Here is a 24249-nt window from a genome sequence, read left to right as displayed (position 1 = left end):
TGAAGCGGTTGATCACAAATGATGAAAAATGGGTAACCTATAGCAACAATATGCGACAAAGTTCGTGGTCGAAGTCAGGAGATGTTACACAATCTGTGGCAAACCCCATGCCGACGTCCAGAAGGGTTATGCTGTGAGTTTGATGGGATTAGAATGGCATCGTACATCATGAGCTGCTGTCCCTGGGAAGAACGCTAGACCCAGACCTGTGCTGTCAAAAATTAGCGCGAGTGTACATACCAATTCAAAAGGAACGACCAAAATTGGTCAACAGAAAGGGTGTCGTATACCACACTGGCGACTCCAAACCGCCAGTGTGCTATACGAAATGTTAGAAATTGAAAGAACGAACTTGGCTGGGAGGTTTTTATGCATCCACCGTATAACTGTCAGACTATCATTTGTTTCTGTTTGTGTAGAACTCCCTGAATAGTGTGAAGTTAGTTTCAAACGAAAACTGTGAAAATCACGTGTTGCAATTCTTTTGACTAGAATCCACAGAAGTCTTTTAGCCAAGATTATGATGTTGCCAGATAAATGACAGAAAGTCAGCGAACAAAATGGCTAGTATATGGTTTGATAATGTTATTTTTAAATAATAATAATTATTATTATTTTCTCAACTTTGACCGTCAAAGGCTCAATACATTTTAAACAACCTGATAGAGTTGATAAGATAATAAGGTAACTATATTGTTTCCACTTTGAGTTTCTCTAATATATCGGATGTTGGTAAATAAAGCATCAAACTTCAGAGAGTGACTCCTACTATCATTCTTTTTCCAAGTCTACCTCCAATCAGGCTTTCTTCCAGAAAAAAAAAATTTTCGGGGAGAAGCAAACACAAATTATGAGGGGGTTGCACTTACTTGATAAACGATGTACTCTGCAGAAGAATGACATGTATTCACAATTTAATTTAATCCCACTCCCGGATGGGACAGAGACAGTTACACGATGCGCAGGAGTACGATTTCGGTTATTTTTGAGTCCTTCCTCGTATAGATAGACATAGTTGCATGCGTGAGTTGCATAATTTGAAAATCTAGAAGCTATGTACCGGTACTTAAACATCATTCATAGTATTTTTTAAAAAGAAAATGTAAAAATGTTATTCCTTCAAAGTGCCGTGCATTGCAATAATAATGATTACAACAATAATTATAATAATAGGGTAGCATACCTAGGTATAATAGGATTTTATAGAGCTTAGGATGAACTTAAGATTTAATTTCAAATCAAACACATGCCAGCGATGAACATTGCCTGTGCATTCTTTTTTTTAAAAGTTAACATGCACCACGCGTTCTTTCTGACATGTCATTATACAATCCATGACATCATTAATTCGAGTAAGAATATTAAAAAAAAAAAAAAAAAAAAAAAAAAAAACTAATTTTTCGTAGATAACGAGACAAATTGCTATGAATGCTAAAAACAGAGCCCATATCTTCTTTTTAAGTATCGATTTCCTCCTCTGTTCTCCCTTTTTTCCTTCTTTCGACTGTTTTAAAACAACATTATTTACTAGGTCTGCGTAGGAGGTACACGTCAATCTCTTTGACTTACGTTTGCTCACGTCAGTTTTACAATATGTATAAAGATGAAAACTACTTTTGCACGGTATTTTATATTGATTCTCTTTTTCCCTTTTGTTACTGCAAATAGTAAGTTTCATTTTCCTGTATTGATTGCAGTTTTATCAAGGTTACTGCATCTTATAATTTATTTATAAATTGCAAATAATAAAATCTTTTCTCAACCGGATCTTGTTGGGGAAACATTGAAGGATTTCTTATTTTTCTGTTTAGTGCTAGTTGTTTTATAGGCTGACTAGCAATTGCTCTCCTGTGTTACTGTCAGCAATATTTTGCGTTCTTTCTTCAGCATTTTTCGTATAGAATTCGTCTGAACTCACAAATCTCGCACAAAATTCGAACGTCTCGAATGCTCATCTCACAATCAGGGAAGTATTCCCCCCTTCTTCCATTCTAGGTCAAACATCTAAAAGCACTTAAACACGTGATTATTTTTTTTTAATGAGAAGTCCAAATACCAAACTTCATATTTCCAACCTTAAGAGATTCCGAGATGTGGACATTTTATATCAATTGCGATCTCCACTCCAGAGGTTGCGTGGATCAATGAAAACTTGACCCATGACCCACTGAACACCATCCACCGTGACCTACGATCCACCACAACACACTACTCACTATGGTCCACTCTGACCCAATCTGACTCACTCCGACTATCACTTACCATGACCCCCACTGACCCACCACCCACCAAAACCCATCGTCATCTACTCTGACCTATGATTCACGCCCTCCTCTGCCCTGACTACAGAATTTACATTTCTAATAAAACAACGCTGTGTAAGGGCCTATCCGGTTGCAACGATGTGAACAGACTTTGGGGGGAGATGGTTGAAATTCAGCTTGAATGTAGAAGAGACTACTGTATGTAGATTCTATATTCGAAAAGCAAATTGTCCTAAAATAGATGGAACACGGTGAAGAAAAAAAAGCACGAAATATTAATATCAATTGAAAATATCAATGAAAAACAAATAATTCTTCCACTTATCTCAAAAACCAAGGGGAGATGGCTGACATTCAGTTTAAGAGTAAAAGAGACTACGTAGATGCTATATTTTAAAAGCAAATTGTTCTAAAAATGAATAGAATACAGTCAAAAAGCACGAAACATAACATTAATGTCAATAGAAAATAAATAACAAACAAATAATTCGTCCATTTATTTCAAAAACCAAAACAGCAAGATGGCTGGAATTCAGCTTAAATATAAAAGGGACTATGTAAATGCTATGCTCCGAAAGCAAATTTTCCTAAAATGGATGGAATATAGTCAAAAAGCATGAAACATTAAGTCAATGGAAAATCAATGAAAAACAAACAATTCCTCCACTTTTCTCAATAATCAAAAGAGGGAAATGGCTGAAAATCAGCTTAGACCAGCGTTTCCCAACCGGTGTGCCGCGGCACACTGGTGTGCCGTGAATGGGCCGCTGGTGTGCCGCGAGGAATCGAAACAAAATTATTAATTTTATAGCAATCGAATTGCAAAACGTGGAGGAAAATGTATATTTGTATTTCACATTACTATGAACCTCTACTATGTATCTACAATTTTAAGTTTCATAGCGGTTACTGTTCTGTACATTTCTAATGCTGAAAAAAGTATTTGTTATCATTGTTATGACCATTTTTGCTTCTTTATTGTTGCAGACTATTTCGTAACTTGAAAATTTAAAATATCATTCAATCCTTTCGACAAATTACCAACATTTGTGTTTTAAAAGTAAAAGAGATTTGTTTGTTCGTTCGTTATTTAGTGATCTTACTTCTTTGTAAAAGGTTGGATACAGTTTTTTAAAAAGAAAGCGTATTTAAAAACAGACAAAAAAACCCTGAGTCCAATATTTCATTGCAATTGTTTTCTATTTTAAAATTAGAATGAAAAATAAGCATAATGATTTACCACGGGGAAAACCCAGTGATAGAGCTTTCTTCTCTGTGACAAGGAAATCAATAATCACAGAAAAAATACCACTGTGTGTTATATTTACAAATAATATCTATAAGTGTGCCGCGAGAATCCAAGTAACACCCGTAGTGTGCCGCAAGTTGAAAAGGGTTGGGAAACGCTGGCTTAGACAGAACAGACTATGTAGATACTACATTCAAAAAAAGCAATTGTCCTACGATTTAACGGAACATAGTAAAAAAAAAATAACATTATTGTCGATGGAAAATCAATTAAAACAAATAATTCTTACACTTTTTCTCAAATAACTAAAAAGGCAGATGGCTGAAAATCAACTTATGTATAGAACAGACTTCGTAGATTCTACATCCAAAACAGAAATTGTTCTAACATGGGTGAAGCATAGTTTTAAAAAAATCACGAAACATTAATAGTAAAGTCGATGAAAAATCCGTGAAAATAATGGTCATCCACGTCCACATATCTCAAAAACAGACATATAATAATAATGAGATGGCTAATTGAAAGATTATTGCAAAGACATAATGAAGAGTTTAAAAACAATGTATAGCACGTAAGGGAAATGTGGATAGAACATTGTCAAACGTCAAGTTATTTCACTATGTCATGCTTGAAATAGGCTATATCACACCTTGATTGGGAATTTCCAGACTCGATTTAGCACGCAACGTGACTTTTGACCTGATCACGTGACACAGTCTGGTGCTTATCACTAATCGGAGTTTGGATTTCTAAGGCCAGTCACTCAATCACCGCTCTATTACAATGCCTGTGGATCTGGCCTTTACGATATAAAATGGTAAAGTATTTGTCATGGGCCAGATTACGATGAATTTCAATTTAATTATCATATACAGTTCCTTGTTGAAAAAAAAATATTCAGTAGTCAGCTCCTTTAAAAACGCAAAAGATGTGTCTCGAAAGCTAAGTAGTAAGTCCTATTCCTATTGTTAGGGGTATACAATTAGATATCAATATCCAAAAGTGCCTGAAATTCTTTTTTCACTTAGACATACTAATCCCATATAAGTAAATACAAACAAATGCAAAAGGAGCAAAACTAGAAGCCTTGAAAGCAAAATGTAAACAAATTCACCAGTGTTTTAGAGGATGCTGTCTACAATGCACTGAGCAAAGTGAGTCGGTGCGTCAGAGTGATTCATGGTGGGTAGTGGGCAAGGTGACCAGAACTTTTACTTTCAAAAACGGGAAGCATACGAATCGGCGACGGGGGGCTTCCACATTGCATTTTGGGACTCAGCAGTGTTTTCAATTTACAAAATACACAAGTAAGAATGATAACACAGCCTTTCTAACTTAAGTACTACCCAAAAATACTTTTAACTACTTCAACACTCAGATTTCTCACTCAATTCCCACTTGAACCACAGAACACTCAATTCTCATTTGAATGTTCAGAAGTTCTAGGTACGGCTGAACCTTCCCAATGAGTGTTGGTACGGAAGAGTGTAGAATTAGCATTGACCATTTATATTTTGAATAATAATTATGGGACACCTGGGTCATGTTTGCTTAAAAACGGGACATTTAGGCGTCCCGTTTGAGAATCAGAAAAAAAAGGGACAACGGTTGAAAATAAGGGACTGTCCCGGCTAAAACAGGACGTCTGGTCACCTTGGTAGTGGGTCGCAGTTAATGACATCCTGTTTACCTACGACCCACTGACCCACGAACCACTGACCTACTCCATCTCTGCCCACCCCTCTTTCTTCCAATGGGAGGTCCGGGTTCGATTCTCGGCGGGAGCTCATGTGGTTTGGATTCCACGTTAATCAGTAGGTCCATGTCTCATATAGCCTCGCTGCTGAAAAGGGACGTTAAACTCAAAATCAACTCATCTTATTATAATAATTGTAATCCCGTTCCTACTTCCCTGTTCACCCCATTTTCTTCCCTTCTAGCTCAAATATCGAAAAAGGTTTGTATTATTTTAAATGAAATTCAAATACCAAAATTTATGTATGGACTTCTATTATCAGGGGCAGATTAAGGGTGGAGCCAATGGAGCCCAGGCTCAGGGGCCCCCAAAATTCTCTCTGTTTAATACTAAAATATAGCAATCAACTTATTATATTAACATTATAGGCTTCAATATGCTAATTTTTTTCCCATGCTATTTTTTTCCCGCTCGCGGTATCGCTAGAGTTAAGTCTTCTTCCACCAGCGTCTTCATGATACTTATTTTGTGAAGGACTGAGCTATTTTAGGCCTCTTCCAAAAAAACAGCTTTGACAATTCCTTTGAAATATCTCTGCCATTTCTTAAAGCAAATCTAGGCGGTTTTCCAAATCTCCTTAACAACAAAACATTCTTATTCAAATCAATTTAGGCTCCCTGAGGTACTAAAAAGTTATTCCCTAACAACATGTCTTGGGAAAAATAACACGCGGAAAACATTATGAAATGTTCTCCCATTAATTTTGAAACGTACAATTGTTTTAACAAAAGAGACACTGACCAAAGCTTAAAACTTTTTATTTTAAATTATAATTTGTAACTGTTTCGGATATCTAGCATATCCTTCTTCAGACACGATCGAAATTAATGAAAATACAGACATATATATAAATGTTGTTATAACAGAGTTTAAATTCTTTAACCGTCATATATATAGTCATTGTTATAAAAAAATTTTAAATTCTTTTAATAGTCATATATAGAGTCGTTGTTGTACTTTTTTTATTTTTATTTATTTATTTTTCTTATTTATCGAGGCCTTCAGCCAATCCTGTAAGTCTTCGTGTTCACTTTCCAATTAATCACTTCCTTCATTTTTGGTTCTTATAAGGGCCTTTTATTTTTATTTTTTATTTTTATTTTTATTTTTTTTTTCTCTATGTTATTCAAACTTCCTTGCCATGATTCATTAATTGGTAAGCCCCCTGTCCAGTTCATCAGTTTATCTTGTTATTGTTATCTTGTTTATCAAAAGAGAATTCTAAGTAATTTCTTTTGATATTGAATTTCTGTCGATATTCAATGTCTTAACCTTAGGTGAAACTAAATCCTCTCTAATTATTGATATCTGCGAAGTAGAATATAATACAGCATCGGCATTCTTATCTTCAATCAATAATGGCATTAAGATCGTATTATTTCGTGTAGTAATGGACGATTTTACATGACCCTTATTTTCTAATACAGTGTTATCTGTAAATGTACTTCCCAGACATTATGCGTTTAAAGACTATTTACTCAACAAACGTGCATCTTCTATGTGAAAACTATGACCACAAAAAGAGCAAATGGGATGTGTTTGTACCTAATTCTGAAACTGTTGATAATTTTTTCAATACATAGCTATTTGAAACTGATAGTTATGAAAATTTCCTCTAGGATAAAATTGATTTCTCGTCTGACCTCGAAATTTCTAAAATTACCACGAAATCGATCTCTAAAACTCCCTCTTTGATTGTGATTCTGATTTAGTCTATTTTGTCTGTAAAAATTATTCCTTTTTCCTTGAAAATTCTGTTTGTTATTATTCGTAACATAGGGCCCACTTGAAATAGTCGGCACTAGGGCCCCAAAAGCCTTAATCCGCCCTACCTATTACAATAATTGTAGTCCCACCCCTTCTTCTCATACCCTTTTCATCTTTTCTAAATCAATTAAAAAAAAAAAACTGAAATACACATCTAATTATTTTAAATGATTAACGGAGGTAGAACAACATCTCTTACTGTATAGCAGTGGAGTATTTACGATTTTGTTTCGGGGGGGGGGGCTTTGCTAACTTTCGGGGGGCGCTTTGCCTAAAAATGTGAAAATTTAGCAAGATATTTCATATACTTTACTATAGTAAGTAAGATTTCGGGGGATTAAGCTCTGAAGCCCCCCCTCTAAATACGCCACTGCTGTATAGTATCATCAAAGCGTTCATTTTGAAGTTTGCCATGTTGGATTCAGCTTTACAATTAATGAGATGTGGATTATTTGACATGGTTTTGTGTAGCTTTTCACAGCACACACACTCTGGCGTTGTTTCTAATTTATCTCTAATCATTTAAGCCTGTTTATCACCTTACAATTGTCTTTACAAAGTTACAAACGACCTTTGTCTTATATTTTGTAAATGCATTCAAAACTTGAGGTCACTTCGGTTATTTTAATATTATTAAAATAAACCAAATTTTCTCATGGGTTACTTTGGTCTGATATGGAACCATTTTAGGAAGTGAGACCCAAGAAAACTTGGAAGAAACAAAAGAACAAGAACTCTAATATATGTATGTATGTATAAGTATATAAACTGTTATGTTCATTATTAAATAGAAGAGGTTTTTTATAAAAAGTATTACAATTACTTCGGATAGGGTTATAATACTCATATATTGTGCCAAAGGATATTTAACTTAATATAAATACTGTTACAAACTTCAAAAACAATAAATCTCTACATCAAAAACTTTATGTTAATACATTTTTAAAGTAAGAGGTCAACAGTAGTACGGAGTTGTGATTTATTCTAAATTCCATTTAACACGCTAGAACAGTAATCAGTGGAAACCAAACATATTTAGTTTCAGTTTTACAATAAAATTAAGATTTCACATAAAGATATATTGTTACGACATAGTTAAAAGGACCATGAAATGAATAGGCTAAGTAGATTTTATTTTCCTTTTTAACCTCTATTTTACTATCAAATTGTGTTTTTGTATAAATGCTGACCCAAAACCAGTAAATAAAAAAAAAAAAAAAAAAGAGAGAGACTTCATCGATAAAATGTGCAATATTCATGTAATGGGTATTTGACATTACATTACGAAAACGTTTATGGAAAGAAATTACAGAATTCAAGAGGCTTACAAAAGATCTGCTCGCTATTTCTCTTTGAAGTTCAACGATGTTAATAAATACAACTCATACATATTTATGATACAAGAAACTAGGACACGGGATGGGACATTGAAGTCTTGACTGCTCAGTTTACCCTTCAGAATACTATATTTGTTTATTTTTTTTCTTTTCTAAAATGTAAAACCTGGAGTAACATAGCATTACTCCATCTTACCTACACATTATATTAGAATCACGCTAGTGCGAACTATAAGATAATAATATTAGTATGTACGTACGTTACTTCACACGATAATTTTTGGGGAGCGCGGTGGCTCAGTGGTAGAGCGTTCACCTCTGGTGCTTGGGGTCCCGGGTTCGATCCCAGCCTCCGCCAAGTGAACTTTGTGGTGGACAAACACCGTGCTCGTGGGTTTTCTAGGGGTTCTCCCGTTTCCTCCCACTTTCTTCATTTCACTCATCTCTCATAATCACCGTCTCCTTTAGCCTAACTGGCATAACCATGGGACGTAAAACTCAAAGATTTCATTTCACGATAATTTTTGAACGAAAGCGATTTTTTAAAAACATTTTTTCTACAATAGGCAGTAAGAGCGATTGTCTTGGCTGAGTTTGTTAATGAAGTCCATTCGTTAACAATGTTCATAGCTTACAGTGAATATAACGTTGGCTATCCATACCCCATACATGAAAATACAGTAGGTTTTGTTAGTATTTTTAAGGATAAGAGTTCTCTAGATATTATAAATTTTTATTGAGCTAAAAATGTTTCTGAGATCAAAGTTTTTTTTTGTTAAACCTTAAAAATATGGGGTATGAGAGGATATATAAAGCCTAGAGTATTGTTGTTGTTTGGAATCAGTTGAACCAAACCCTAGGGTATTGTTGTTGTTTGACACCAGTTGAACTAAAACATAGAATATCGTTGTTGTTTGATACCAGTTGAACCAAAGCCTAGGGTATTGTTATTGTTTGACATTAGTTTAACCAAAAACTAGAATATTATTGTTGTTTGACATCAGTTTAACCAAAGTCTAGAGTATTGTTGTTGTTCGACATCAGTTTAACCAAAGCATAAAGTATTGTTGTTGTTTGACATCAGTTTAACCAAGACACAGAGTATTCTTATTATTTGACACCAGTTGAACTAAAACATAGAATATTGTTGTTGTTTGATACCAGTTGAACCAAAGCCTAGGGTATTGTTGTTGTTTGACATTAGTTTAACCAAAAACTAGAATATTGTTGTTGTTTGACATCAGTTTAACCAAAGTCTAGAGTATTGTTGTTGTTTGACATCAGTTTAACCAAAGTCTAGAGTATTGTTGTTGTTTGACATCAGTTAAACCAAAGCATAGAGTATTGTTGTTGTTTGATATCAGTTTAACGAAAACCTAGAATATTGTTGCTGTTTGGCATCAGTTCAACCAAAGTCTAGAGTATTGTTGTTTGGCATCAGCTAAACCTTAAATATAAGATTGTTTGTTAAACCTTAAAAGGAAATATTGGTGAGAATAAACTTCACACACTCGAGGTATCAGAGGTTATTTACAATACTGTCCACTTCAACTACCAGCATAGATTCATTCATAAATGTAAGTTTCGAATCATTTCCTTTCCGGCCTTTGCCAGAGTTTATATATTCCTTCTGCCTCCTAATGCTTTGCACCAGGCACGTAGCCAGGATTTCGTAAGGGGGAAGGGGGTCCGTGATATGAAATCCTGTAGTCATCACACCAGGGGCTCGATCATTCAGAACTATTTTACTGGCAACATATATTGGTTCGTTTAGCCAGAATTTCGTAATGGCGGAGGGGGGGGGGTTTGACATGAAATACTGTGGTTGTCACCCCAGGAGCTCTAACAATCTAAACTATTTTCCTGGCAACATATACGTTTCTTCCATTGTTCATTCAAATATAACAATTTTCCTTTCATTATGACCTCAACTATTATAAAAAGTACATATTCAATAATGTCTTGTAAAATATTTTACATCTGCATTCCTTTCTCTATTGAATCAAATATTAACAGAATCTCTTTCTACGTAACTTTTTTGTTTTCATTGTCTGTCCCAAATGACAGGTTAAAGGAGCAGTAGAAAACTGTTTCTGAAATAACATGTTTGATACTGCAGAGAAGCGATGACGAAAAATTATGATAAAAAATATCCACATTATTACAGAACGGCACTGTGCTTTCGAAAGCTTGAAATTTTCCTGACTAGTAGCAGACATTCTGAGAATTATGTAACTTTTCTATAAATTTCAAATTCCCTCACTTTTCCAGAATTCCCGCTTATTCGCCACCGTGTATTGGAAGTAATACAAATCTCCTCATAAGAAAGAGTAACCGAAAGCTTGCTGTAGTTTTTTTTCTTTCTTAAATTTTTACGCTGATTCTTCTTTTGTCATTCCTTCTTGTTTTATCCTTCCTTCCTTTTTCATATCTGATCTCGAAGGGGGGAAGGTCTGGACCTCCGGGACTCCCCCTTGGCTACGTGCCTGTTTGCACCAAACATTTGCAAGTTGCAATTGGATAATTTAAACAATTAATTGATTTATCGAAGTTTATCATCCCTTTTCGACACCAAGACAGAACCTACTGTTTAAAGTGGGGTCCGAACCAACGTGTTGGGTTTATGACTGATATAAGAAACTTGCGGTACAGCATTGTTTTTTTTTTTCTGTTTGTATTTTTACAACACTTAATTAATTAATGAAAGGTGGCCACCTTAATTAATGAAAGGTGGCATAATAAAAGTGTCCCATGTAGGATGTCGAAGTTGAATCGAATACAATTCTTTGCTTAGAAGTTCTGAGACTATTGTCTGTTGTCACTCCCATTAACGTAGTTTTAATTGGTTTTTCACGTTAATTTTGGTTCTCAATTATGAAACAGTTTATTATTGAGTAGCGTGTTCTTATAGTAAAGGCACTTTATCTGAGGTCGGCAAGTTTATGTGATAGCACACCCTGTAATATCTTCTTATAAGGCTGTAATATCTTCTCAACAAACCACGCATTCTTTTAGTATTGAAGGCTGAAGTCATACGTGCCATTGAAGACATCGGAACATATATCTGCCAAAGGATTATCAATGAAATCTTTGAGTTTTACGTGCCACGGTTATGCCGGCTAGACTGAAGAAGACAGTGATGATGAGAGATGAATGAGATGGTGAAATGAAGAAAGTGGGAGGAAATGGGAGAACCCTAGGAAATCCAAGCACAAGGTGTTTGTCCACCACAAAGTTCACTTGGCGCGAGCTGGAATTGAACCAGGGACCCCATGCACCAAAGGTGAACGCTCTACCACTGAGCTACCGCAGCCCGAGGACTATCAATAATCTTGTGGAGCGTTTAAATGAGGAGGTGGGCATATACCTGAGAATGAGTTTTGTACGTAAATCGAAGCTGTTATTAATTACGGATATGTAAAATAAAACCGTTTTATGAAGCTTTAACATCCATCTTAAAAAAAAAAAATCAAATTCGAGGTCCGCTATTTGGAACAGCCTATATAACCTCGGGAGCTTCAACCGAGCTTGATGAAATTCTGCTAGTGTTACTGTTTAACATCATACAGTTATATAATTAAAGTCTAATGTTTTTAATTTTGAACAAACCCAGGAGGGATTTGCCGTGGAGACTAAAGGAAAAAAAATCTAAGATACTTGGGAAGAAACCAGGACAGGTGTTTAGCCTTGGCTTAAAAAATATCGACACTATCGAGTACTAAAATATTTCGTTCCAAAATAATTGTGTGATTGAAATTGATTATGGTTTTCACTCGGTAATCGAATTTAAGGATCACTTCGTAAGCTCACGAAAGAGGGGTTATACTCAGTTTGAAAGGTTAAACTTACAAGAAAGCACGCAAACAATAGTTGTTTATTGGAGTAGGTAAGGAATCCATAAAATAGCAAGCAAGTATAATGATTGGCCTTTAGCTGAAATGCAAGAACCACTTCCCCCTTCCGAAAACCCATTAACCATAAAATTATCTTGCTTTTAAACATCAGCCCACGAAAATATTTATCACAAAAAAATCTTGAAACGTTTACTAATCAAGAAGTTCATTGTGATAACCCATCTCTTACGTTTAGGTATGAAATCTCTCCGTTATTATTATTATTATATTTCATAATTGCATTATGTTCTATTGCTGTAATTGGCCTTGTGGGGGGAAAAAATAAGTAGCTCGTACATGCAACTTTTTAAATGAACACTGATGTCAGCCAGATTCTGGCAGCCTTGACTCTACAAGAGATTTCGTGTCTCACTTTATTTAAATCACATCCGTGTTGCATGTTAACAGCTTATATGTTTGTTACATGTACAGTACTTAAGTGTACATATACTGTATATAGAACATGTGGGGCTTGTCTGTCTGTCAGCTGACATACAGCAAGTACATTACCAGTGCTTGAGAAACGTATACTACAATGAATGAATAATAATTTCATTACTTTGACGATAACGAAACCAAGAAGAACACAACTTACCGATGATTTGAAAAATAAAAGAAAACATTGGGAGTTGAAAAAGGAAACGAAAGATCGACAAACGTGGAAGAAACATTTCCAGATCCGAACCTAGAAAGAAAAAAAAATCATTAGTCCCAGGACCTGCAACAGGCAGTATACTTAATAATAATAATAATAATAATAATAATAATAATAATAATAATAATAATAATAATAATAATAATAATAATAATAATAATAATAATAATAATAATATGCAATGTTCAGCAAATCTATTGAGCGACTGTCGCGCCAAGGAGAGTTGATCCGCAAATGGAGTTACACAGGGATAATTACAGACACTGGATTTAGTAATTTTAACTAGCCTTAGAAGTTCGCGTAATAAATCAGTTACATATTATGAAGAATTAAATTTTATATACTGTAAACTCAAAGTGTCAGCTGCTGAGCATTAAACCTGCAATTCTTCATTTAAAAAATAAGAAAACATTCAACTCCTTATAACAAGCATTCCAAAGGTCACGCAGTTTATTATTATTATTATTATTATTATTATTATTATTATTATTATTATTATTATTATTATTATTATTATTGCAGCGAGAATTTTACCACTGCATGATTTACAGGATCGTCTCTACCATATGTATAACACGTGCATTTGCACGGGGCAGCAAAATCTGTGATAACTATATTAGGCCTATTCAAAGTAAATATTTTTTGTTGGAAACAGATTTCTTGCTAATGAAACTTAAATTTACTAAGCTGACCTATTTGAATACTACATTTATAAATAATGTTTAATTCGCATTAGTTTAATGTCATATGGACAGTGCTAAAGCAAATGGTTAAACAAATCCCAGCATAAAGTGCTCGATGGCTGTGAAATATAAGAACTCAGTCCTTAAACAGTAGCAAACACCTGTTCTATTTAGTTAGTTATCATAATTTTGATGTAAAAACTAGTCTTATCTTTGTCAAAAACAAGTTCCTTATCATTGAAGGTGCAAACCATTTTTTTTTTATTTAACAAATGTACAAGGAAAATCAAGAAATAAAGATAAAAGAGCTAATTGCACTGGAATTGCAAACTGATATATTGAGATTGAAGCTCGATATTGAATTCTATCAGTGACGAAGCGTAATCCTACACGTAGGGTAGGCCCAACAAACTAATAACACAAATAACATTTAATGTATCATAAAATGCTAAAAATAATAGTCAGAAATCTATTTTCCTTATTGAGTTAAACAAACAAACAAACAAAAACTACCAAATCTATTTATTTTAAAGAACTTTCTTAGCTGTATTTCTAACGCTGTTTAGAGTTGAATTTATGTAGCCCTACATGTATTTTATAGTAGTTTTTGTTGTTGTTTAATTTAACAAGAAAGAATGAATATATAAGGAAAGAAGACGGAAAGTAGTCTATTATTAATTATTATTATTATTATGATTATTATTATCATTATTATTATTCGACAATAGTACATCAGGAAAACACGCAATATATATTAATGGAATATTCCTCCACTCCATTTAGCTCCACTACAAATATTTTGAAGTGTACCGTAAAACGGGGCTACTTTGACAGATGAGCAATTCGTGCTTCCTGTGAGAATTGTTGCATATACTTTCATAGATAAAGGCTGATATGGTGTCCACGGTGCGAATTGCCGGAGGGGATGAGGGATTTCTCCCATTGTATTTCTACCCCCTCTCAATATCCTTCCTGTCCCCCAATATATAATATAAGGACTTCTAGATCCGCCACTGTTTATTCCCCCCAAAAATGAATAATCTAATTCGCACTCTGACGATATAGAGAGTGGATTCAGTGTGTCCTGTGCAAAAAATGGGTGTATGGGTTTTGTAATGGTGGATCAAAAAATCCTCAATATGCTTGTTACGACTGTGATGTTGACGACTAAGGTTTTTCTTTCCATTGTTATATGTAAAGATAACATACCGGTACATATGTAATTATGTTAAAAGTAAAGTAAAGTAAAAAAAAATAAAGTAGAGTAAAAATAAAGTAACAATGTAAGGTAAAGCACCGTGTATGTTCAAAGTAAAAGATGTTAAAAGTAAAGCTTTAGAAAAACTTGTATAGTGGTGTATAATGATGTATGTACCACAACAAAATAAAGATTTCGTGCTTATCAAGTATACAGCATACCGTACTTTACACATGACCAAAACAGTGTTTTATACACTTTACATACATTCCATGTCAAAATAACTCCATACGTTGAGTAACTTTGACCTTATGCAGAAAATACATAAGATGTCAAAGTAGCCCCACCCTCGGGGCTACTTTGACCGGTATTTCTTAATTTCTTCCCGCCAAAACTTATTTGTAGAGACTTAGGTTAAGTAGTGGATGTGATAGCCTAGATACCTATTGTTATGATGAGAATAGTATCATTCATTGGTTGCAGAAAGTGTCCCGTGTACACATCTAAACTAGTCCAAAACCTGTCAAAGTAGCCCCATTTTACGGTAGTTCATACTTTCTTCTGTCTGAGACTTGCAGTGCGGATGAGGGGAATTTCCTCCTCAGTTGCTGTTTTCATTTCCTGCATACTTGAGAATGGAGGGAGAGAAAAAGAAAGTACATTCTTACAGTTAGCTGTCAAATTTCTTGGATAAGTCTTTCTTATTTGCAACTCTCACTTTAAGATAAGTACAGTACTGCATTTAATTAATGCATCACGTGATAATGACTTCACTAGAAATGTTAATGCTCAGAAGGAACTTTATTTGAATCAACGCAAGATATTTAATATTGTATTCTATGGAGTGGCGTATTTAAGGGGGTGGCTTCCGGGCTTAAGCACTCAACAATATTTTATTGCAACTTTTTAGTTGTTTTATATATATTACAGAATTTTCACATTTCCAGGAATGTCCCTCCCGAAACAAGCAAAGCCCCCCGAAACAAAATTGTAAATACCCCAATGATTCTATGAAATGGAAAACTCAACTAGAATTACATACAAATATAATTATTTTATCATGTACGGTAGCGTTTGGTAAATTTATACGTATGTTTAATGTATCAGATTTATATTCTACAATATGTTATGGACCAGGCCCCATGTAGGGGGAAAAACAGCTAGTCTGAATAACTCCTGAGAGTATATATCTAAATTAAGCAAGTTATCACCAACAGAAATACATAATTCTACACAGAGACTTCTTACTTTGTATTATTTATAACATATTAGCATTGAAAGATGTCTTCAATGCTAAAACTAAACTCCCAGAGGCAAGCCTTCGCATCTTCCCAACAATGCGTGCAATCTCCAGCGATAATAGCTTCGCTCTCTGAGCAATACACTCCGTAAGCCTGTGTAGCGAACTGGTGAGGCTCAGACGGAAGGACACCCCAAGTGCTTCCAACCCATTTTGTTACAAAAAAAAAAAAAAAAAAAAAAAACGAAATGTTGAAGTATTGATTTTATTTTATAAGAAACCCAAAGATAAACAAAATATACGGTAGAAAATAGGGTAGGCCCGGCCTCAGAGCCTCATAGTACTCTTCGCCACTGAATTCTATGAAAAGGATTACCATCTTTCCTCTACAGGTGTGTTTATCTTTCACCAACATAATATATTGTTATTATATATATATATATATATATATATATATATATATATATATATATATATATATATATATATAACACAAATGGATTGTATTTGTAGTGTTTAGGTCTTTGTGAGTGCGAGGTCCTTTTCCCTCCCCTTCGTTGTTCATGGTGGGCTAACATACTTAAAAACGTGGCTTTTAAGATTTGATCTTTCTGGAGAAAAGGTGGCGATAAATAATGCCATTGCACGGGGCGGCAAATTGACTAGGGCCGATCCTGATGATTTGTTATAATATATTTTTTATGGTTTGCAAGTTAATAGCTTATTTCAAAAGTAGAATATATGAATTTCAAAACCAGCAACAGGAGAGAGAGGTTTCTCACACGACAAAGTCGCGGATTGTTTATAAAGTGGATCGTACTTTATAAAGTTTATAGTGAACAGTATTGTATGCGTGAGTTTTCTCAGGATTTTGCCTTACCTCGCCCGCACTTTTCCTTGCACTAAATATTTATATATAATTCCATTTTATTTAGCACGTCTCTTTTAGCCTAACGATGATGACTGAAAAACAATAAATCTACAACTTTTCTTTCAATAAATGGTAAATAGACTAGTAATACTATTTTCGCAGTTGGCAATAGTGAAAGTAATAGGTACTGCTTCTTACTTCCGCTATGAACTAAGAGTGCTAAAAATAAGCCTCCCGTTAACTATCTGTGTGCAAAGACAGATTTGTAACTTGTAGTCCTATAGTTGGTTATTTTGTTTCTTCCATTTTCCTTAATACACTATTTTTTTTTTTTTTTTTTTTTTTTTTTTTTACGTACTTAGTACACTGATTAGCTTGAATAAAAGTTTTACTGTTGTTAACATTGTTTTTCTTGTGAAAGTTTCATGGTCGCGACAGTTTCAATGGAGAATGTGCACACGCACAAGTTATCTTGAGTCAATAGATAAAATCAGAAAGAGAGAGAAAGGCAGCGAGAGTGAACAGGGCAGTGTATGGTCTCGAAATACATTTTTAATAATACGACCATTTCGAGCTTCTTTTTTTTAATTTTTATTTTTATTTATCTTGATTGCCTTGCGCTGTCACCTTTATTAATGGTAATCAATTGTGGTTCGCTATATCACCAGCATCTCCAGGGAAGTGTTTATTTTGGAAATATTTATATATACATAAACGAAACGATTATTTTTTTATGCGCATGTTTCGTTTGTTGTAATCAGCAATCTATAAAATGTAAATAACGACGAGTTTTAATTCAACACGTTTATGTTCTCTAATAAAATCTTTCGAAGTAAAGAAGTTACATAAATATTCTTTGTCAAGTTCTTAGCGTAAAGAAGTTGTATGCTAAAGGGAAAGCTGCAAACTAGGTTATGCTGAAGTCATTTGTACAGTACAGTTTTGTTCGGAAAAAGTTTTGGCCACATAGGAAATCCTAAAACTTTGAATCTAAGTTCAATATTTAAATTAATCAAAGAAAATTCACATTAATTGATTTAATTCAAACTATAGGAGATATGAGTGCAGGAACTTTCCAAAAAGAGAGTTTTTTTTTTTTTTTTTTTTTTTTCAAATTCTGTATAACATAACGAGCAACTTTAATGGTACTGTACAGTACATACAGGCAAACAACCTGTTTTCTCACATCCTTTTTAGCTTGTGAAGTCCGTGGTATTGTTTCGTCGGCTGTTTCCAGCTTTTTTTTTTTTTTTTTTTTTTTTTAATCGACTACGGACAAGGTTAGCAGAGTTCTAAGGGTGGGAATGGAATAAATTCTTAAGACACTGAATGTTAATGTTAAAATCCAACTTTTCGCTATATGTTGCCGTTTTAGCTTTATAGTGATTCAAGACTGAAGTCGGAAATACAGTAGTTAATCTCATAATTTCTATTTCAATAGGGGGATAGGGACAAAGAGAATAAGGTCTGAACCTTTTTTTTTTTTTTTTTTTTGAGGGAAAGGGTTCACTGAATTTAGTGGCGTAAGCAACGGGGTTACCGGTATTTAAACCTCTCTTGGAAAAGTTCTTATGAAAAAAAACAAGAGTGTTTGTCATATTAAGATCAGGGGTGGACGCCGTTACCCACTTTCAAAAATTCATCTATGGCGTCCCCCACTTCCTAAAAAATTGCAATAGGCAAAAACAGACACGGGAGACGGCGTGACGTCATGCATCCTCCTACCTTTTCAGATCTATTTGTACCCCTGATTAAGATATATATACACAAAAACTCTGAAATAATATAAGGCCAATGTTCAGTTGAAGGGAGCCAGTCTCTCTCTTTTTTAAAAGTATTACGATTTCGCTAATTTCTGTTAATATTAGGTTAGGCTATGGCTAACTACTTGCATTATTGTATTCATATTCCGTTATGAGCGTTTTCGGTAAGTCTCTACCTACAGTATTTCTCTTTTCTCATTTCTACAAAATATACTTCTCTTCCATTCTTAAATGAGACACAAATCAATTATGCTTCCCTTACTCCAAATCATTTCTCCTGTAAATCTTCTATTTTTTTTTCTTTTTTACCTACCTTTGGCTCTCTTTATCTAAACAAGCTCCCAAACTTGGGAGTTTGAAGCCAATTTGATGAAATTCTACGTACGCTACTGGCTGAATTTCTCTATCTATAGACCTATAATTTCTCTCTGTTGGTTAAACCGCTTTTGCTTTATTGGTATCAATTATTGAACTCGGAAGTAGTAGATATTTCAATTGGTTTCAAAGGGGATACTGAATGAATGAAAGAAAAAGTGTCGCTAATACTTTACCATTTTTTACTCTGTGAGGAGTGATGTTGAACCCGGAAATGATAAGTTTTTAGGAGAGTGTTTTTGAGACTGTTTTAGCTCTACTAGTTATTTGAAGGACGAATAGAGTTGTTTTAGAACTGTCTTCCTATACTTATGTATACCATCTTGAGGGAAATCATATTACTACAATCTAATGAACGAAAGCTTACCAATACACTATTTCTCGTATAGAAGTTTCTGAAGCTGTTTGAACTTTCATCCCTTAAACTTTTATGGATGTGACTGCTTTCAAGAGCCGCAACTACACAGCATAGTTCGGAAGTTCAAAAAAATGTCAGTAAGACGCACAAATGACATTTTTCGATAAGTCAAACTATTATACATTAATCGCATTACGTCAGAGTATATAAGTAACTGAAGCAACTGACAGTGAGTATATAAGCAACTGAAGCAAAACAAGCGCTGGTTTATCGATGGCAAATATGTAATCAACGTTACAAAGAAAGCTTCGCAGCCTCAAACAAAATGCAGAATAAAAAGAAGCTAATGTACGTATATAAACACAATGGTCGCTGATGGTTAATATTGGTCAATAAGGCTCTATTTTGTGTCATATGCTGACGAATTTCTTCCCATTTTTGTTTCTGTCCTTATTCTGATTTTGTTTACTTTTTTCCTTTCGTCGACATCTTATCTTTTTGATATCTCTTTTCCTTATCTACAGACTTCGAACTGTTAGGTATAAACATCGGAATATAATTCATAATATACATATCATAGACTGGATTCTGACTCCCCCCAGTTTTTACCTTTAGATCCGCCACTGACTATGATCACGAACTTCTTTAGATAACAGATAATGAACTATGTTACTCATGTATATGATTTTGTGTGTCAATGCAGTATGTGGTAGGCCTACTTACTTAAATGTTTTCCATGGTATGGCTTATATGCCAGTATACACATGTCGCTTGTTGGTTTGCGATATTGAATTACGCAAAGAATATGCTATTTTAAAGGTAAAATCTACTGCATATTAATTATTATTTTTTATGTACAATAATTTCATGGAAAATTTTTAAGTTTTACGTTTCACGTTTATGCTGGCTAGGCTAAAGGGGACGGTGATGATGAGAAACGAATGAAATGGTGGAATGCAGAAAGTGGAAAGAAATGGGAGAACCCCGAGAAAACCCACAAAGTGTTTGTCTATCACAAAGCTCACTTGGCGCGTACTCGGATCGAGCCAAGGACCCCATGCACCAGAGGTGAACGCTCTATCACTGATCCACCGCAGCCCAATAATTTCATGGGTCCTGCAGAAGTGCCGTACTTAACTCTTCAATGGATATTATGGCTAGGTTGGATGTTGACATATTGCATAACAGAAAAATTGCAACTGAAAGTATATCTAAAGTTCAAAAAAATAAATAAATAAATAAATAAATAAATAAAAATAAAAATAAAAAAATAAAAATAAAAAATAAATAAATAAAAAAATTAATAATAAATAAAAGGCAGCGCTCACTATAAACGTTCAAAATACAGAAATAACAGTTTTAATTATTTTTTCGCTGAAAAACCTGGAAACCCCCGGTCCCGGGAAAGAGAGGCCTCTGATCATAGTTTGTTTCGATTTGATTATTTTTACACGATCAATAAAATATAAAATTTCACTTATTGCCGAACACTTCATTAAGAAAGTTTGGTTGACATTCAATAAATTTCCTTAAATTTTCAACCTTTTCGGAAACTTCAGGTAATTTTGGCACATGCTGTTTCTTTATTTCATCTTCTATTTCGTATGTTCCTTCTGTATCATCATCATGACATGGTTTATGCTTTTGTACCACTCCTCTCTACGGCTGCCTCTGGATAACTGAAAAACAATCGAAACTAAGTTATTCTGTTTGCAACCTGTATAACATTAAAAATTCTTGTTCTGCATTACTTTGAATTATTAGAACAGGAGCTTTAAAATTTCGGTTTACTCACGAGTTTTACTATTGTAGAAGTATCATAATAATCACGTTTGCATTCACATCACAAATCTAAGAATAATGTTATGTTATTATCATCATATAGATTGGTTGATTGAAAGTCCCTTTCAGCATCGAGGTTTTATGAGACGTGAAGTTGCAGCTTAACATGTGACCCCAAACCATATGAGCCAGTATTTGAAACGAAACTGAATCTCTCGCACAGAAAAAAATATAAAATACAAAATATATCAGATTGTGATACTTCATAGATTGATAAAAGAATTATGAAGCACTCATTATTAAAATTAATAAAGGAAAATTCAAAACTATTAGATCTTCAAAGACTCTTTTTTTTAAAATCATTATATATTTTAAAGCTTTCATTGTTTCTCTTTCGCTCCCCATACTGTTTCTATATAGTTCACAGACCTCAGGTCCCCGCTTTCAACTGATCTCGTTACTTTTTTATTCTATTATGTTTTATTAATTATTTTCGTTTACCCTTATCTCTAACATCTTTCCAACTATTATTTCTACAAATTTACCTCGAGTTGCAGCCCTCCAGACGCCCCTAATTGTCACAGGGACATAAACAATAGCTCGTTGGAAGCTTATGGGACATAGATTTCAGAGAGATAACTTCTGTGGCCCGCTGCATAAGACAAACAACAGTGTTGCCAGAGTCCCACAAAGTTAAAATTGTTTTTTCAAATATTTTTTTTTTTGTTGTTGTTGTTCTTCTTCTTCTATTACATGTTGAGCATGGGGCACAAAAGTTACCTAGTTTGAGCATGGGGCACAAAAGTTACCTAGTTTGAATCTTTTTTCCATAAGTTTTCAACGAGGTATAGTTCATGTCCCTGTGACAAATAGGGCGTCGCTAGGGCTGCAGACAACGTGAAGGTAGACGGCAAATATACAAGGGATGTAGAAAGTGGTAAGAGCTTCCGAATTCTTTTTATCTCCCTTGCTAATGCACCTACGCCCTTCATTGTTTTCATATGACTGTTCCCAATGTCTGGTGTATGAGAGAGATTGTTTTCCTGCGTACGACAAATAACAGTGTTGCCAGCGTTCCTCAAAGTTTAAATATATGGCTTTCTTTTATAAGAAAATATACACGGTAGAAATGTGCAAATTCATACCCCCATTTACCCCTCGTAAGCCCAATGACAAAATACAGGGTATCACTAGTTAGTATATTCATTTATTTATATTGATATTAATGTTTGTGCTTGTAGCTCCTTTGGGATAAGTTTAAAGATAATTTGTGTTTGGTATTATAGATAACATTTTTTGAAATGTATCTTTAGTTGTAAAACCACTATCATATTGTTAATAAATGTAACTGAAATAAAAGTATAATATTAGCTTTACAACAACTTTATTTGCACTTTCCTTCATTTGTTGAACATTTGTGTTCCTGATGTTAATCCAACCAATTTTCAATGACAAATAACGCCCACATCTTCACATGTTGTGTTGTTTAATAACACTTCTTCATTTCACAAACGAACTGTTCTTGATTTTCAAAATTTCCACTTCTTTAACTAAACATGAATCACTTGAGGCCAAACGTACCGTAACTGTTGCGTTAAAGTTTGCATTTTTTAAAAACAAATAAATCTAATATAGTTCATAGGTTTGCTCCTCTATGAACTGTCCCTGTGGCAGTTAGGGGCGTCTCGAGGGCTGCCAACGTGACGACAGTTCATTGAAAAATATGTACAGAGTGAACATCGGAGGTACGAAGTTCCGAATTTTTCTCTCTCTTGTTATTGTCTACACCCTTCATTTTTTAATATGATTGTTTCCAATGTATGGCGTACATGTGGGATTATTTTTTCCTGCGTACGACAAACATAGTGTGCCAGCGTCCCACAAATTTTACAAAAATTTGGTTTTCTTCCAAATTTTTAATTTCCTTCTTCTTCTTCTTCTTTTACGTGTTTGGCACGAGGTGCACAAAAGTTACTTCGTCGGAATTTGTATTTCATAAGCTTTCCAACGAGGTATAGTTCATGTTTCTGTGACAATTAGGAGTGCTACTAGGACCGCGAACGTGAAGGTCTACGATTTTCTGCGCCCCACCCCTTTTCCCCCTTCTTTCAAGTTGTCGACCACGCTGGAAGGCGACGACATCGGTTTTCATTATCACTATAATGCCTATAACCATAATCAGAAATAAACCTGTTAGGCTTTCCATGCATGCTCAACCCCCCTCAGATTCTGGACTATAGATAAGATCATTAGTTGGAGAAAATATTCAAAACATCCATGGTAGCTTACCCCTTTTAGCAGTGAAACCCCTGTTTGGAATTTGGAAATAGCTCCTAATGTGTGCTGACCAGCAAGCAGCAGAATGGAAAAACGGACACTTTCTATTGCCTTATTTTCTCTCTTTTTAACATTACAACATGAATCTGATCGTCATTTGTTGTTGATTTTTTTGCATTTCCCAGAAAAAAAAAAATACTTCAACATGTGTCAAAAACAAAAGACACTTACAGCTCAATAAATACATTTGAATACCAAATATTTTGCGAAGTTATAAAAACAATAAACGGTACCACCTTTCTGAAAAATCTACTTTCATTGGACAAGTTTTTCCTTTTTCTACCTTGGGTTTATTGACCTCCTGAAACATATAATAGTGAAAAATGTTATGCAAGGGTTTCAACGAAATGAAGATCATATAGGTGTCTAAGATACAGAGGTGAATTTAATATTAAAAGTAAAGGAATAACATTGCTTCAATGCAGCCAACTTTCACATTAGACAATTAGTCAACCTACAGAATAGTAAGTAATACAAGTCTTAAAAAGAAGTTCCATAAGAATGAGGCCAAATTAAGCAGGTGGTAAAATTGAAGAGGTGGCCAAGTTAACACATTTCACTGTAGTTTCGTTTCCTTTCTCCCCATATTTCGTCGATGAGATGTTTGAGCTTGAAAGCTAAATGTTTTATACATTGTGACCTAACCACATGAAATCTCGACTAAAAAAAGAAACAAATAATATTAATAATGCTTCATCGACATTAAAACAATCTTTTATGC

At 34.3% G+C, this 24249-nt stretch overlaps 1 protein-coding gene across 1 annotated transcript in view; it reads left to right on the top strand.

Annotated features, from left to right (window-relative positions):
• The window catches only part of LOC145680996 (uncharacterized), a 1339336-nt gene that overhangs the window by 1306194 nt on the left and 8893 nt on the right, over window positions 1-24249 (top strand). The gene's annotated exons all lie outside the window — the stretch shown is intronic.

This window comes from Thermobia domestica, chromosome 3 (genome assembly GCF_964235325.1).
Source record: "Thermobia domestica chromosome 3, izTheDome1.hap1.1, whole genome shotgun sequence".
Taxonomy (NCBI): domain Eukaryota; kingdom Metazoa; phylum Arthropoda; class Insecta; order Zygentoma; family Lepismatidae; genus Thermobia; species Thermobia domestica.
Note: the sequence above shows the minus strand (reverse complement) of the source record. Positions and strands in the feature narration are given on the sequence as shown.